The sequence below is a fragment of the Schistocerca piceifrons genome, chromosome 2 (genome assembly GCF_021461385.2).
Source record: "Schistocerca piceifrons isolate TAMUIC-IGC-003096 chromosome 2, iqSchPice1.1, whole genome shotgun sequence".
NCBI classification, from domain to species: domain Eukaryota; kingdom Metazoa; phylum Arthropoda; class Insecta; order Orthoptera; family Acrididae; genus Schistocerca; species Schistocerca piceifrons.
Window position 1 is genome coordinate 79,819,554 of NC_060139.1, and position 18,695 is coordinate 79,838,248.

General features: G+C 40.1%; 1 long non-coding RNA gene across 1 annotated transcript in view; it reads right to left on the reverse strand.

Annotated features, from left to right (window-relative positions):
- Window positions 1–469: 469 nt before the first annotated feature.
- The window catches only part of LOC124777845, a 263,874-nt gene continuing 245,648 nt past the window's right edge, over window positions 470–18,695 (reverse strand). Inside the window, exon 3 of the long non-coding RNA XR_007015788.1 lies at window positions 470–557. This is a non-coding gene — a long non-coding RNA (uncharacterized LOC124777845). The remainder of the gene's footprint in view (window positions 558–18,695) is intronic.

The following is an 18,695-nucleotide window of genomic DNA, read 5'->3' on the forward strand; positions in this document are numbered from 1 at the left end:
CGATTTCAAATAATTTTCCCGTGCGTTTATTGTTACTTTTCTTTCCTTTCCTTAAAATTCATTCGCCAGACATACAGTTTGATAACGATAAGAACAACGTTATTTCAATGTGTATTGGAGAAATCGCCTTCTTATGTGTGTAGATAAATGAAAAATAAGAATAAAAATAATAATCGGCTTTCGAACACTGATCGGAAAAGTGTGAAGGCGTGACGCTACTTCAGCTGAACCTTTTTACTTGCTAAAAGGCACATAAAGTACCTCGAAAACTTTGACCGTCGTTTCTTCAGAAACAGCCAAATAGCTACTGATAGGCCGAGACACGTATTCACTTATTTTGGTTTTTCTCCCTCTGAGCGAAATGTGTGGGAAATCGGGTTGTAGCGGAGTAACCACCAGAAAAAGGCACACCGATTACTTACACGCCCGCGCGGTATTATGTGATGTTTGGCGCCTCACAGTTGTTCATCCTGTGACAGCTCTGGAGTGAGACCGGCTGCTCGTGGTCCCAGGACTGGCTTCTTTTAGCGTTGCTGGAACTGTTGACGAAGCAGGGCCTGCATGCAATGGAAGGTGATCGTTTAGCGATATCACAGGTACACATAAATCTGATAGCGCATGAGAATGTACTTGTGTCGCTACATAAACTTGCACTTCAAGACTACATGCATTTGTCTACTACCTCCAGCAACAAAATAATTAACAATGATCGCTAAATTTATGGGTGTTGATACACTTGCGGCGATTAAGTTAAAGCTGACGAAGTATGTGCCCACGTTTTTTAATTAGAAAGTAAACGACACTCTTTTTGTCACGTTTTGAACCTCCTTGACCGAGGTAAGAGAAGAAAAGAAAATTATCGAGTGTGTGGAAATGTAATTATTCGCGCTATATTCTTAGAAGGTGTAAGTTCGATAGCAGATATCAGGCCGGAAATAAAGTGGTTGTCTACGAACCTTTCCGATCTGTAACATTACATGATTAGCTGCATACACAAAGCTGCGAACTGTAAAGTTGTCGCTACGCGGCATTTACCCAGGAGGTTATTTGCATCTTACTTAACAATAAAACATTTCTTAACTCATGATGCTGGATCATCAAAACGAGGTCAACATGAGGAATAGCACCGTATTACGAAAAAAAGAAAACCGTTTGAAGAAATTCGTTCTCTGAATGAAAAATAAGAATAAGATAAATGTCTACTTATATACGAAGAAACAAGATTCTCACGTTTACGTACAGTGAAAGTGTTCTATTTACGACGCTCCAGGCATTACTGAACCTCGTATGTTCACGGACAGGCAAGTATAACCTGCAAACACGTTTAAAAATCTAGGAAATGTCGTTTACAAACACGGCGATCTGAGTCAAATGTATCACAGGAATGTAGTTGTTTTCTATAGAACAAATAGTTGAGCGTTAGTGATTAAATAAGCAAATGTCTAACAGGCAGAGTAACATAAAAAACGTACTGATTACAGAACTTTCAGATTTTTTTTTTTTTTGCTTGAGTGCAGAAGCTTATAATTCATGATCTTAGAAAGATAATCTAAGATTATTAAAGATTCACATCGAATTTGGGAACCATCAAACCAGGGGGAGCGGGAGGGGGGGGGGGGTAAAAAAGACATGCAACTGCAGGACCCGGATTTTTAGGACCCAAAATACCTGTCAGATCATCACTAAAATGACCTGGAAATATTGATAAAACTACTACAAATGATATAAAACACACTTCAAATAAGTCATAAAAGGAATTAGAGCAATGAAAACTTTGTACGCGTGCGGAAATGAAATTAAAAAACGGATAATTAATTTAAAATCTCTATGTTTTTCTATAAGGTATGTGACTCTCGAAAGATGTAAGAAGATTGCTCTGTGCTAATCATCTTAGAGCAATTGCTATGTATTACAGTGAGCTGCGACTGTCGAAAATGAGGAACATCTGTTGTCAAACAACACACGCTTGTAGTTAGAAAATCTTTCACCATTTGCTGAAACAATTCGAGGGTACAATTTCATGTCCTCATTTAGTTTTAAAAACGAGTCTAAACACACGAATATCTACATTTCGCAGATAGATATTCCTTTTGGTTCAATATCGGTGTTTCTGCTTCAGTATCCATACATGGTAAAAAGTTGACAACAGCATATGATGCGACAATGACAATAAGCAGATGTACAATCAAATTATTTTCCGCATGTGTGAATACATTATTGAGGATTATTGTTGCTTTTTCCTAGGGCATGTGTATTCTACATTCTTGTCAACGTTAAAAGAATGAATTGTTGTCATAAATCAACATTAAACACAAGCTTGTACAAAATGAAGTAAAATCTTTAAATGATATCATCCTCGAAAAATCAAATGAAGTACAGTAACGGCATCACGAGAAACGCACATTTAAATTTACAGTTTAAAATCCAGAATATTCGGAGATTTTAGTACTTGTGGATAATGTGTAAGTAATAAGAATGAAAGATGTCACCAAACTCTTGGCATTACTTTTATTTTATTTAATCGTACGGCTAGGGCCCCCCGTCAGGCAGGCCGTTCACCGGGTGCCGGTCTTTTATTTTGACGCCACTTCGGCGACCTGCAGTCGATGAGGATGATAGGATGATGATGAGGACAGCACAACACCCAGTCCCTGGGCGGAGAAAATTCCCCGACCCAGCCGCGAAACGAACCCGGGCCCAGAGGATTTACAATCCGTCAAACTGACCATTCAGCTACCGGGGGCGGACGGGGCATTACTAATTATCTATAATGAAATGAACCTGCGTATCAACTTTGTGACAAAACTACTACATGTGTACGCTGTTCCATTAAGAAGGATATCCAATGTTTGTGTTCCTTATCGAAAATGTGGCCTTCTTGGAGAACAAAAAAAGTCACACTCCGAATTCCCACTTCGCTAGGAACTCCCACCTTCTTAAGCATCTTCGTGGCTGTTGTTGACACATGGTAGTCACCGTGGTGCACTCATAAGCGGTCCATTCACCTGGTATGGAAAGTTTCGCGAACCTGCAAATGTGCGTGTGAATACAGATTGGCATAAAGATGCGATTGAAAAATGAAATAATATTGTTAATATTATGACAGAGTAAACTAAGAGAAGAACTGTAAGCAAGAATCTTGCTAGTACAAACAAATCGCGCCAAGTTGAAAGAATTGTTCCGTGAGTATTGTTTTGTGCAGAGAAAAAACAAACTCACATGCTGTTTTTTTTTTATTATTTATTGCAGTTCAGAGCACAATCAGATAACGAAATATTGCGGAAATATTTTGAAAGTGCCGGTAAAGATAACACCTGTCTCAAAGACCCCAAAACAATTTAGATTAAGAGAAAAACTGTGTAGCTTTATATTACGCATTATCCACGGATTGTCAGTGAGCAAAAGCACGGCTTCCACATAAATCGATTTGAAAATCTATGTTGAAGCCTGTGCTAGTGATCGGCAAGCGCAAAATATGGGAAACGTTACCCATAGGAGATTTTTAATAGCAGGAAAACAATTAGCTGAGAGAATAGGGCTTACGACGGGACCAACAGAAAACTTGGGAACGTAAAAATAGGTGTCACTACAATTATACTCTTAGCTTTTTCACATTTATGACTTTCATCAGGTACTAAATGTGTAACGTACACAATTTTGTAAACAAAGTTAATGGGAAAAATATTTTGCCACTACTGACCTGAAAACCTGCTGGTTCTCCGGCTCCCAACGTACAACTTAAAAATGTGTAGCTGTCTGCCAACTGATTTCTATAAATGTGTGGGCTAAGAAAGTGAGGCTGTAATTTTTGCTGGGCCTTCCAATGCTAAAAAGCTCTCTTGGCTGTAGAAAGGCGATATATTGACGGTCTGTCACCTGAAGTTATTTAGTGCTCGTTGTAGCTAGATGAACATCTTAGAGACTGAAAATTTATCACAAATTTCAATCAGAGTTATTCCGCAGGTAACAAAAAGCAGTACTACACAGGCGTTAAATACACTTCTACCTCGTACTATGGTTTGATAAACAGAGAACGAGATTTGCATTGGAGTTGTGGTCTATCGGTCCCATTTGTGTTTCCTGACGCTATCTGCTGATTTTCTGAATCTTTGGAAACAAAGATTTTTTCCTTCTGTCATGTTCGTTAAGAATAAAATACGGGTGTCTGAAAACCGAAATCTTGCAGGATCGAGTCAAGGTCTACGTACAGGTGCTTTTTTCTGTTTTTAGTCTACCTTTAACTTAGTATTCATCTCTCATTTATGTGAAGATTCTGCAGCAACGACACGTGGCTCAGTTTCCACGTTAAACTGTGGTTCCCCTTTTCCGTGAGCGTTTGGATAACTAGGTTAGGTTAGGTCACGCGAGTCGCTGAAATGTCCTCCAGTTGAAAATCTACACGAAGCTTTTGAGGCACTCGAAATGATAATTAGTATTACTATTACGAAGTTCGAGTGAGTCTTAATTTCAAATAACGAAAAGGTTCTTATAACATTAATGCGAACTTAGATTTAAAATTGCGTATAAAGTTAAGATTTCTGTCTAGGTATATTCTAACATGGATTATGTGCTTGGGAAAAGTTAACTCTGAACTGATAACATATATATGTTGTATATACATTCACAATGAGAAACAAGTTAATTTTTACATCAGGTTTATTTTTGCAAAAAACACCACTACAGCGATACTCCCATCTTATCGCAACGAACCCTTCTTTCTCAAACACGCAAAATGATCACTCGTGTAATTTTATAAGCTCTGGTGATTTATCATTACCTGAATTTCCCAGTAACCTCTTGAGCAAATGTAAATTTCATTATTATCTTTGAAAATTTTGAACTGAATCGAGAAACCTTGCTGATAACAGGAGCTCAGAAACGTAAGTCATAAATTCTAAAAACAATAATAGAAAGTTGGGGGTATCGATAATTCTCCTAACATCTTTTAAATTTCTAGCTTGGTTGGTTACCGCAAAGACATAGTCCGTTGTGTGAAACGGTAAATACATTCTGCCGTAATTCGACCACTCTAAAAAACTGGATCTGATTGCAGGAAAATTCGCACTCACAAAGATCATTCGCCTGTCCATTACTGCCGTATTCTATGTAAATGTTATGAGAATTTCGTTTTCATTTTTAATTAATGTGCCTGAATCAGGATAGAAGCAACACGTTGTGCAATTCATATACAATGGTATCAGACACAGCTGTCTTTATTTGTTTATTTATTTATTTTGCAAAACTAGACATCACGCTCGTCAAATTCATATCTCACTTGTCTGTTTCCCACTACTCTTCGAACGTATACGAAAATTTAACAAAAACAAAAACTAATACAAATATCTAACTCAGTTCAAAGACGAAAACAGCATTGTTAACATGGGAAGTAGAGAAGAACGTTGTGATATGCTGCGCAGAACGCCAATAGCGCGTGCTGAGCGTCTGTTGTCGTGAGTAATAAGTTTCTCTTGCACACAAACATTTAAATTTGCTTCGTACAAAAAGCGGAATGACTATGTCGTTTTAGTTGTGTTACTAAAAGTAAAACGGCACTATCCTCGCACAGCCGACATCAAAACGAATCATGTCTCGTAGTAGATAGTAATGAAAGTAAAAGTACTAGCATAAAAATTCTGAGTCAGTTACTATCGTAGCTAACAGAAACACTATTGTTTTTGACAGTTTGAAAAACAAATCTGTTTTAAAGAAACTTCATATCCCGGTGCTATAATTCCAACTTTCATGAACCTCTATTCCTCTTCCGTTCATTGTAGGTGTAGCACCCTGGTGTTTGTGTAAACTCAATTAAAAAGTATTTTTTCTTGGGCTCATTATGTTATAAGTCTAGTTAATAAAATCCGTAGGGTGTGTCCCGCTACCACCATACCTGCATACTTATGTCTTCCGTATTCCAGTGAATACTGGTATCTCATTGTCTGTCAATGTCAGGATAAAGACTGATAGCTTAAAAATTCCACAATAAATTCGTTAAAGATAATATGAATTCCATAGCATGATATATCAGGTACGTTTGTACGATAGCCCTCTGGCACATGCAGGCGATAAAACTAATATTTTCATTCATTAGTGTATTATAGCGTCTGTGTCAAAAATCATTTATGTACAAACATGTGCACTTACAGGATGCTATCCCAGTGCTTTAATTGTAAAATGTGCTTCAATGATAGTACGTTATTATTTATTAATGGCACAAGTTTTCCACGGTCTCTACTCGCCAAGTGAATCAGTGTGGTGCTATTTTGTTGTCATTCGACATGTTCGGACCATGACATGTGCTGTGTTTAGTAGCGCGGTAGGTAGCATTACATCAGTTTCACATATCATTTCCCCTCTTGTATCAATGTAATCCTTCAAAGGTACGATAACTTCACTCTGTTACCATAGAACTTCTCAAAAAATTGTACACTACGCAATTGTACAGACAGTGACATCTTTTTACAAATAAAATACAAATGTTTGTGTTGTGCTATTACGCCTGTAGCGCTAGTTATAAAGTGAGGCTCAGTAAATTGTTCAGGGTGTATTTTGCCCCTGCAGGTAGTCTATAGTTACACTGTACGTCTTTACAGTTATTGGAAGATTTCGTCATTGGTCACTGCAAAAATTATGTTTCCGCTTACGATTTCGTTAAAAGAGACTGGAGACATGATCCGGAAGACTTGGGCTTCATTTCGTCTTTGCAGTACCCGCATTGTCATCTTCTTACATCGGTGAGATATTTAACGGTAGGAATTAACGATGATACCCTCAAATAATGTGCAACGCATTTGGTCAAAATACAGACATACTGAAATCGTAATACGCGAAGGGAGCAACGAAGGAAAGAAGGAAGGTATTTAAAGAATATAAATTCCCGTTGAGCACAAGATCATTAGAGAGCGCTCATGGTGATGCGAGACCACGCAAGGATAGGGAATTGGCCGTTATGCACCCGAAAGAACCATCCCACGATTTACTGTAAGTGGTTGACAGAATCACAGAGAATCTACATCTAGTTGACCCGACTGGCAATTGAAGCAGGCACTTAGCGAATGCTATCCCAGCGCTTTAATTGTAGAACGTGCTTTAACCAAAGTACAGTAGGTTATTGTTTAATAACAGCATTTGTTTTCCCCGGTCTCTGTCTGCCACGTGACTCACTGTGGTGCTGTTTCGTCGTCATTGTGTTGTTCGGACCGTCACTGTGTGAAGACACACGTTAATTCTCACAATAAAGTAAAAATAGGAACTAACCACCGATAATAATATTTAGTAAGAACAAGTAGTACCATTGGCAGTCCCGAATCGTCAGATTGATCGTCAGATATCTCATGCTTTACATTTCATGTTGGGTGTTTTCTTTGTGCGAACGTTGCTTATGGTGGCGGTATCCTACAGCAAAATATTAAAGTAATTTAAAGAAATTTGGGCCATAAGAGTTTGTGTAACTTGCATCGGATAGTCTTCCGTAATTTTATCGCGCTGTTGACTGCTTTAGATGTTTACGAATCGTGGAACGGTAGCTCTTTTTCTAACATTTTTTGTTAATTCTTTTCCTTAAGACAGGGCCACCGCAAAGAAACTCAGCGAATAGCAGTCAACAGCACATGTACAGCATAATTTAAATGTAGTTATAAACGCTAATAGACTGTCGATTTTAAGCCGATAATGGAGTTATAACAACGAATGGTTGCTTTACTTTTCCTAAGGGTTAAAATAAATCACTCTATGCATCTTTGGAGGAAATAAAAGTAACAAACAGTGAATTTACCTTTACCAAGTTTTAATTGGAAGGAGTAACTGGGAATGTTGGTTACATAAACCAAGACAGTAGGTATAAACTTCTGTAGTTCAAGTTACTGTTCTCTCTGCAGGAAGAATACAGTGGAGTAAGCATAAAGGTTCCTAGTCTATTCCGCACGTTATTTAGTTTAAAAATGCATCGATGTCTTTCAGTCGAGATATTGCTTGTGAATGAAATATATTGTCCACTATTTGTGTTTTTCAAGTGAAGTTACTACGAATCTGTAGGAGAAATATGATTAATAAGTACTGCAGATACGCTCAGGCGCGTGTATTAACTTGATTTAAAGGAGCAACTAGTCAAGTGTTAGATTCTAAGATCCGATATTGTCCTTTCCAAGGAAGCAGCACAGTTTTTTGTTACAAATTTTAAATTTTGTTTAAAAACTGTTCACTAATCTGTTACTCCAATAACGTAACTACAAAATCTTCGAAAGTAGATATTAATATCATGGTTATAGACACACATCAATGCGCAAAGAAAGGATTTCACCCGACCTACGAAAACACGATGTCCACTTCCTGTGGCATTCATTATTCTTAGCGGGGAGGAGGCGATTAGCGTTTAAAGTTCCGTCAACAAGAGGACATTACAGACGGAACACAAGCTCGCATTATGGTAGGATAGAGAAGTAAAGCGGCCGTGCCCTTTCGAAGGAACCATACCGACATTTGTTTTAACTGATTTAGGGAAATCACGGGAAACCTAAATCAGCATGGCCAGATAGTATTGTTGCCAGTGCGTTGGAGAGCGCATGCAACATTTGCCTTTAGGTGTGATTTTAATCTTTTTTATCATTATATAGACAGTTACTTGGCAGGTTTCATAGACTCTTTTTTTCACTTTGTACCTGTTGACAGCCTGAACGTAATCACTGCTTGGACCAAACTGGTTACAATTTTGTGAAAGTAACCGGCCCCTGTGGCCGAGCGGTTCTAGGCGCTTCAGTCCGGAACCACGCTGCTGCTACGGTCGCAGGTTCGTATTATGCCTCGGGCATGGATGTGTGTGCTGTCCTTAGGTTAGTTAGGTTCAAAAATGGCTCTGAGCACTATGGGACTTGACTTCTAAGGCCATCAGTCCCCTAGAACTTAGAGCTACTTAAACCTAACTAACGTAAGGACATCACACACATCCATGCCCGAGGCAGGATTCGAACCTGCGACCGTAGCGGTCGCGCGGTTCCGGACTGTAGCGCCTAGAACCGCTCGGCCACCCCGGCGGCCAGGTTAGTTAGGTTTAAGTAGTTCTAAGGGACTGATGACCTCAGATGTTAAATCCCATAGTGCTTAGAGCCATTTGAACCATTTTTGTGAAAGTAGTAAGAATCTAAAGAAACACTGGACAAGTGTCAGCAGGATGCGTGCTCTGAGGATTCCGTGCAAACTCAGTTACGTATATGTAGTTGATCTATAGGTTGTTTTGAGTGAGTTTTTGAGTATCAAAATATGCGAAATAAACGGCAGCATGTTTTGACTGTATGAAGTTAGAAGCTTAAATTCTTTGCACCGTCAAGGGAACGTAGACCTTAGCATTTTATATTTTACCCGTAGCTGAGAAAAAGGAGTTTTAAAGACGGACTGAGAGACATACAGATAACAAACAGAAAAAAAAATTAAGGGGTATAGTTACAAATCAACAATTTTCTAATATTTTCCTTTACTTGTGCTCAGAAACCTTATTTCTTTTCAAATTTCGGGACTGTAGAGCAATGGGAAGTGTACGATAGATTTTGAAGAGTCAGTTCGCGAATATCAAAATACATGACATAAATAGCCGTATTCTTTGACTGCATTGAGTAAAAACTTAATTCTTTTACACCGCCAAGGAATCGTAGACTTTGGTATCTGGCTTAAATTTGAACTTGATATCTCCACCCATTCCCGAGAAAAATGGGTCTTAACACACGGACAGACAGACGAATGAACAAAAAAATGAGAAAAAAAAGTTTTTGCGTGACATAATTTCAAATTAACTGTTTTCGGCTATTTTTCCTTACTTGCGTTCTGAGACCTCGCTTTCTGCCCAATTTTGTAATTTTAAGCCCCTGGTGTAGTCGATAAGCGTTGTGCTGGCTCCTGCTATCGACATCACGAACATATTGCTTGCTACTGGAGCATCGCTAGCCGCAAGTAGCAAGACACGCCCACAGAAGTTCTCTGAATCACCATCGGCGGCCTGTGTTGAAGTAAGCTGACGCACGGACACGAGGTGAGTTCTGCGCCAGGTTACGTTCCAGTCAACTCCTAGTCGACGTGGGGCAGCGAGAAGAGAAGGGCGTTCGGCTACAATAGAGTTGAAATGAAATGAAGTCCCATGCTTCTTTGCAGAGCGTAGGGGAACGATGCGGGAGACCCGCACCGCCTTACTAGGCAGGGTCCGAATGGAGGTGGTTTGCCGTTGTCTTCCTCCGACCGTAATGGGGATGAATGATGATGATGAAGACGACACAACAACACCCAGTGATCTCGAGTTAGAGACGACCAATTTGACTTTTCAGATATTAACATAATCTTCCGTCGGTTCTTGGTAGAAGAACATTATAATAATAAATGAAAAGCACCAGTTTGCTTTTGTTCTATTATTGACTTTTCAGGCTAATCAACAAGTCCTTTCTTATTTTGTGAACTTCGTGTTTCAACAGTGCTACAAGAAAGGGTTTCTATCGACATTACGAACGACAGTCTATTTCATCACAAGTTTCAGACTCGTTCTATCAGTGTATATAATTGTGCGTATTTCATCGCAAGTTTTAGACTGGTTCTATCAATGTATATAATTGTACCTACGCTGTGCCCTACATTCACAAGAAAGGATAAATTTCATAACAAAAGATAAATGTTCATCTTGACTGTAAAGGTATTTCAAATTTTAGATCTTACACGTGCAATGATCATGTAATTTATCACCTGTTCAGAAGCCAATTCATTTGCGAAAACGCGTCACAACAAGGTCAAGAGAAAATACCCTATAGGTTTTGATGAGTAAATTTCGGAGTGTCAGATCAGCGACGTAAATGGCCGTATCTTTTAACTCCATTGGCTTAGTAGCTTAAACGTATTACACCTGTTTAGGGAAGTAGGGATACTAACTACTGCTTCCCAATATATTTATTCTTTAATGAAATTTGTCATTAAAAACATATCACTTTTTCAAACCAACAGCTCAATTCATGGAAGCAATACTAGAAAGAAGAATAATCTTCACAAGGGTTTAAAGTCGCTTAGACTTGCACAAAAAGGTGTGCATTATTCAGGAACACACATTTTCAATAACTTGCCAGGAGCCATAAAAAGCTTAACAACCAATGAAATTCAGTTTAAGAGTAGCCTAAAGGATTTATTGGTGGCCAACTCCTACTCCATTGATGAATTTCTCAGTAGATTCAACTGATTTGTGTGTGTATATATGTAAGTATAATATAACTTCTGCACAATTTCAGATGCAGTAATGTGTTAATTGTAAATATGTATTATAATAGTCGTATTACACGTTTATTAGCTTATAAATAAATAAAAGAAGATTTTTTATTTTAAATTCAGTGCATTAGTATTTGTAAAATGATCCTTTCATATAGTGTTCGTTAAAAAATGACGATCATTCCACCTGGGGCCTGTGGAATGGTGCATTAGCTTATTTGTTTGAGTTGTAAATATTTATGTAGTAAGATCGTATCTGTTCTTTCGGACATGTCCGAATCCACAAACAGTGCCCGAACTCTTACGGGAATCGGCAACGCGCCGCGACGAATGTAGTGCGGGACAATACGTTGAGAATGACGGTTTCGCGGGAGGCGTGCGAGAGATAAATCCCTGCAGTCGCGCCATCTTCTGTGTCCCCAGTGTCTCAGATGGGTAGCCGGCACGGTAGCTCAGCGTGTTCTACATGTTCCTTTTAACAGAGTGATCTTTACGGAAAATAAATAAATAAATAAATAAAAACAACATCCCTGTTCCTTAGAAAAAAAAAAAAAGTGAAAGCGTGTTCGGTCAGAGGGTTACGTGCTCTCTGTAATTAAAAAAATTGAGTTAATCGATCATCAACGAACTTAAACGGATGCCTTACGACGTCCGCCCGGAGCAGACGCAACGAACAAAAGGGAACAAAATGAGATTAAAAAAAAAAAAATGGATCGAGCGTCTGCCATGTAAGGAGGAGATCCCGGGTTCGAGTCCCGGTCGGGGCACACATTTTCATCTGTAAGTAGCTAAGGGTGTTCATTTCATTGTAAATATTTGTCATTTTGTCATGTATTGTTATTTTCGTGACATGTTCTGCATCCTGGAGGACCTCCTCACTACGGATCAGTTGGAATGAAAGTAAATCTAATCTAATCTAAACCGCCAAGCACCGTGGACCTTAGTACTTGAAATAAATTTCAACTTACAAGGGAACCTCCCCATCGCACCCCCCTCAGATTTAGTTACAAGTTGGCACAGTGGATAGGCCTTGATAAACTGAACACAGATAAATTAAGAAAACAGGAAGAAGTTGTGTGGAACTGTGAAAAAATAAGCAAAATATACAAACTGAGTAGTCCACGGGTCGCATAGGCAACATCATGGAGAACGTGAGCTCAGGAGCGTTGTGGTCCCGTGGTACCGTGAGCAGCTGCTGAACGAGAAGTCCTTGGTCCAAGCCTCCCCTCGAGTAAAAATTTTATTTTCTTTATTTTTGCATAGTTATTATCTGTCCGTTCGTTCATTGACGTCTTTGTTCACTGTAATAAGTTTAGTGTCAGTGTTTTGCGACCGCAACGCAAAACCGTGCGATTAGTAGACGAAAGGACGTGCCTCTCCAATGGGAACCGAAAACATTTGATCGCAAGGTCATAGGTCAACCGATTCCTCCACAGGAAAACACATCTAATATAGTCTATACGACACTGGTGACGGCATGTGCGTCACATGACAGGAATATGTAGTCGACCCACCTAACTTGTACACTTAGCGAATGGGTAAAAAGATTCTTCTACCTTGCGCGATTTAGGTTTTCTTGTAGATGTGATAATCACTCCCAAAAAGTGATGAAAACATAAGAGTTTGTCACATAAACAGAAAATAAAAAATTAAACTTTTTACTAGATGGAAGATTTGAACCAAGGACCTTTCGTTCCGCAGCTGCTCACGTTACCATGAGACCACTACGCGCCTGCGTTCACAGTGTCCTTGACATCGCCTATCTTCCCATGAACTACTCAGTTTGTATATTTTGCTTATTTTTTCACAGTTCCACACAACTTCTTCCTGTTTTCTGAATTGATCTGTGTTCAGTTTATCAAGGCCTATCCACTGTGCCAACTTACAACTAAATCTGAGGGGGGTGCGATGGGGAGGTTCCTTTGTTAGTAACTCTACCCGTCGCTGAGGAAAAGGCGTTTTAGCAGACGAACAGACAAGCAGACGACAAAATGATCCTATAAGAGTTTTTACCGACAGAGGTACCGAAACCCAACAAAACATTGTTGGCAGTGCTGTAGAGAAAGAGACAAATCTGCCTTTTGCGAGCGTGTACTGCACCTGAAAGATTTTCTTTACATATACACCGTTATCCACACACGCAGCCCGTGGTATCTGCGGCCGGCAGTTTGGCCTAGTTGGCGGCCAGACGCGGCAACGCCGCGCTGCGCCGCGCCGGCCGGCTTTATTGTGAAGGTCGCGGCAAGGATGGGCACCGGCGCGGACAGAGAAGGACGGCAGGGGCAGGGCGAGTGTTTACCTCGGCAGAAGACACGGCGGCCCTTCCGGCAACAGCGCGCCAGTGGGGTAGGTCGCGGCCGGCTGGCGGCGCGCGCGCACCCACCCTGTCTTGCGACGCCAGCCGGCAGACAGCCACAGCCGAGGGCCTCCCACGCCCCCACCAGCCAGGCGTGCCCTGCGCAAAGGAGCGCACGCCGGGGCGCACAGTCGGCCGCCAGCCGCCGCCGCGGAAACATCCGCTGTCTGCCGTCCGGGCACCCAGCGTCGCCACCTCCCCCACACGTCCCGCCCTCCTAATGCGCAATTTACTTAGACGCGCGGCACGCTTCTTTTTACCGCCCTGCCAGTGTCCATTTGTCTAGCTAAAAGCTGTAGTAGAAAATAATAGACCACTACTGTCTATTGCAGGTCGCAACATACATAGAATTGTCCGGTAAACGGGATGTGGCTAGCTACTGAAATAAAGGTTTTAACTTGGCAATGTAAATTTTCGAGTGTATTTTTACGATAAAGATCACAGTTAATGCTGCCAAGTCCGTACTAAGTGGCAACACAATGTAAAGTTCAGACGCACACCACAATCACACACGTAGCCAGTTTATGGTATTTACACCCGTTACCGAAGTTAATAGAGTTCACCGGATCGTTTAGTTAAGAAAATGCTCGCTCAAATGTTGTGCACTCTGCTCTACACGTAATACCTGTTCCAGTCTTAGAGTGCACAACACGCCACGTGGTTTTGACTAACAGTCAAAAGCAATAATTTTGATATTCCGTCCGAAATTCCACACGACTTCCACTATACCGTTCACTTAAATACACTTTGTACTACTTCGCGAACTCGTAATTAGCATTTTTCCGCGATCTTACAGTACCTTCGTCAGAGCTGCTTTCAATGATATGTTGCTAGTTCGAACCCTCAGCCCTGAACCCCCTAGATCACACCAAAGGCTTTGTTCCCAGCATACATTGGCGCAAGCCTGCATTTTTATGATTGGCTGATATCACAAACAGCAGATCAGCTTGCAGTATTACCCCGCGCTAACCCGCACTAACAAGGGGAGGCCGCCAATTGTGGAATTCAGATTCGATTCATACTGCACATAATAAAAGCTCATGGCCAGAGGTGTAATGTGGCAAAGGACCAAGATGCACTTCTCAGCCATTGTCGAGAAAATCGACAGTTAAAAGAAACCGTTGCGGGAAATACTCTCTACGATTAGCAATTTTCCACAGCGTCGTAGCGCAGCGGGAAGCGGTCAGGTTTGTAATCCAAAGGTCGCCGGATCGAATCTCGCACCATGCAACTTTTTTTTTTTTAGTAGGCAATCAGTTGCAACAATTATGCATATAATAAGTTGTTGAAAGTCGCTTGTCGTGGAAAAACTGGCGACTTCGAACATCATTATGTTTTCCGCAAACGAAGTTGTACTTCACAAATGTTATTAATTGTCTTCGTAATGTTAACCACGTATAGTTAACGGAAGACGTAGAAACGATATTCCGGAATGAATACGTATAGCGTAAGTCAAACGTTCGAATTAGAATAGAGACTCCACGAACACAAATTCGCTGTGGCAGGTATGAAATATAAGCTCCGTTACTCGCTCGTTACACTTGAAGGACAGATGTTGAATGGGCCGAAACGAGCCGCCGCATAACAGCGTAGTTGCCTTCTAACTTCGAAAGAAGGTAGATGCGGTCCCTAGCGCAACTTATAACATCGTCGAAAATCAGTGCGGACGGGAGAGCTTTGGTACACCCTGTTAAAAAAACGGAAAAATGGAGGCGGTACAATTGGAGAGCGATCCGCGTTCACCAACATGCATAAGCAATTCATTAATAGTTATATATATATATATATATATATATATATATATGAATTACAAAAAGCTAATAAAAAATTGCACGGCCGAAATTCGATCCGGCGACCTTCGGATTACGAACCCGAGCGCTTATCGCTGCGCCACGACGCTGTTGGAAACTAATAATCGTAGAGAGTATTTCACCGCAACGGTTTCTTTTAACTGTCGATTTTCTCGACAACAGCTGAGAAGTGCATCTTGGTGCTTTGCCACATTACACCTCTGCCCATGAGCTTTTATTATGCGCAGTATGAATCGAATCTGAATTTCACAATTGGCGGCCTCCCCTTGTAAAACATTTCTTTCTATGGCAATTGCTAAATAAATTTAGAAAGGTATCAAATATAAAACTACTCCTTCTGAAATGACCGATTAATTTGTGTTCCACTCACGATTTATCAGTAGCATAAACTGACCTCACATTTAATTATAGTAAATCCCCTGTATAGTGTAACTGGTACTTCGTGAATAAACAAAACAATTTTCATTTACTTCTGTTCTTCTTCACTCTTACAATACTCACACTGCTAATTACTACACCTATAAAACAATTATAATTATGCAGACACATTAAATATTAATCAAATATGACTTTACAACATCGTTTTGACTACGACTGTCCGGCAACTGCTGACCTCTGCCGCCTACTAGTACAACTACGTGCAGCTCTGTAACTCAGGTCCATGTCAGCTGATGACATCTGTCGATGACTCATGCCTATAACGATATCGTCCTGACAAGTGACAGGAGCGACGCAATGGCGCTACGCCTCAACGCGAGCATATTATCATGTTTTTAATAATATATAACTTAGTCTCTGGTGACACGGATGTAGTGCTGCCAGGTGCAAAAACAGAAAGAACTGGCCTCGGCGTTATATTTAGCTGGACATTTGGCCCTAAATGTCGGACTACCTATTTTAATTAGAAATAGAATCGGTTGGGTATTTTCAGTCGTTTATTAATCATCAGCTACAGTCGGATTTTTGTGAAATTAGCCTTAAAGAATCTTAAACAGAGAAAACAAAAGAAAAATCAGAATCGGCCATAAGTTCTCTGCTTCATCGCTTAAATGCCGGACTTGTATTCAAGCATTAACCAGCGTCATCGGAAATGTTAACATTAGATTAAGGAAAGGCGAAACTACGTTTCTAGCATTTGTAGACTAAGAGAAAGCTTTTGACAATGTTGACTGGAATACTCTCTTTCAAATTCTGAAGGTGGCGTGGATAAAATACAGGGAGCGAAAGGCTATTTACAATTTGCACAGAAACCTGATGGCAGTTATAAGAGTCGAGGGGCATGAAAGGGAAGTAATGGTTGGGAAGGGAGTGAGACAGGGCTGTAGCCTATCCCCGATGTTATTCAATCTGTATATTGCGCAAACAGTAAAGGAAACAAAAGAAAAATTCGGAGTAGGAATTAAAATCCATGGAGAAAAAATAAAAACTTTGAGGTTCGCCGATGACGTAGTTCTGTCAGAGACAGCAAAGGACCTGGAAGACCAGTTGAACGGAATGGACAGTGTCTTGAAAGGAGGGTGTTAAGGTGAACATCAACAAAAGGAAAACGAGGATAATGGAATGTAATCGAATTAAATCGGGTGATGCTGGGGGAATTAGATTAGGGACTGAGACACATAAAGCAGTAAAGGAGTTTTGCTATTTGGGGAGCAAAATAACTGATGATGGTCGAAGTAGAGAGGATATAAAATGTAGACTGGCAATGGCAAGGAAAGCGTTTCTGAAGAAGAGAAATTTGTTAACATCGAGTATAGATTTAAATGTCAGGGAGTCATTTCTGAAAGTATTTGTATGGAGTGTAGCCATGCATGGAAGTGAAACGTGGACGATAAATAGTTTAGACAAGAAGAGAATAGAAGCTTTCGAAATATGGTGTTCCAGAAGAATGCTGAAGATTAGATGGGTAGATCACATAACTAACGAGGAGGTACTGAATAGAACTGGAGAGAAGAGAAATTTGTGGCACAACTTGACTAGAAGAAGGGATCGGTTGGTAGAACATGTTCTGAGGCATTAAGGGATCACCAATTTAATATTGGAGGGCAGCGTGGAGGGTAAAAATCGTAGAGGGAGACCAAGAGATGAATACATTAAGCAGATTCAAAAGGGTGTAGGCTGCAGTACGTACTGGGATATGAAGCAGCTTGCACAGGATAGAGTAGCATGGAGAGCTGCATCAAACCAGTCTCAGGACTGAAGACCACAACAGCAACAGAGTGAAGAAAAAATGATGTTCAGAATTAGACATTAGTTAACTAATAAAATGTAAGAGAAATGTGATGTAAAGAAAGTTCGCAATATTAGTTCAATGAGTTTTTACTTATTATATGAGTACCTCTAAGAAAACTGAATCTTGTAGGTTGACAACAAAAGGGTACTGTGACTTACGCGCAGGCACACCACAGAGTTCAGTTGTAGGGCTATTTATTTTCGAGTTAGACGTGTGTCACTGCGAAGGATATTGTATGTAATGTAAACGATTCAGCTAATGTTGTTTTTGGCAACATCAGGCGTGGCTTACAGAGAACTGTGTTTTGCTAAACCACATCACAGCACAGTACACACAGTTTCACACACATTTCTCCCGTAAAATAGAAATTTTATTATATGTGATTAAATAGAGAAATTTAACATTTTCTGTTATTAGAGCGTAAGATACATCTACATCCTTCTTGGAAACGTTTTATTCAACATCTTGTGCACAGCTCGATAACGTGAATGATGTTGTTTGGCTGTTAGTGATATGTGGAAACTTCTTTCATTTGCTTATTTATTACATGTCATCAAATTGATGACGAAAGAGATCTCCTGAATTCTTTGCACTCATTCGTCAGCAAGAAATTAGTGGCCGGTACACAAAAAATATTTGTCCTTCGGTGTACGCAGAGCGTATGCGATATCGTAAGTGATGTAAACACGAGAGTAAAAGGAGCTTGTGACCACTGGAGACAGTGCCGCACGCTACCGAAAACTCATATATACAAACCTTATTAATTTGTTCAACTCCAACTGATGATGGAAGATTAACGTTCTGAAATTCGTAGTTAAAAATAAGTAGGGAACGGTTACAGAAATTTGTAGTTTCAGTTGATAATCATAAGTCACGGTAACGCCTAACCTAAAATGTTGGAACCTAAAATGTTTCCTGTAGTTTGCATACCATGACTGGCCCCTGCAAATCTCAAAGTCTAGCATCAGTCAAATGAAATTTCGAACATAGTATAGCAGTACATGTGAAAAAGGGATGGGGGTCCAATGTGTTTGTTTTCTATACAAAAGGATAACATACGTGAAAAACAGAGGTA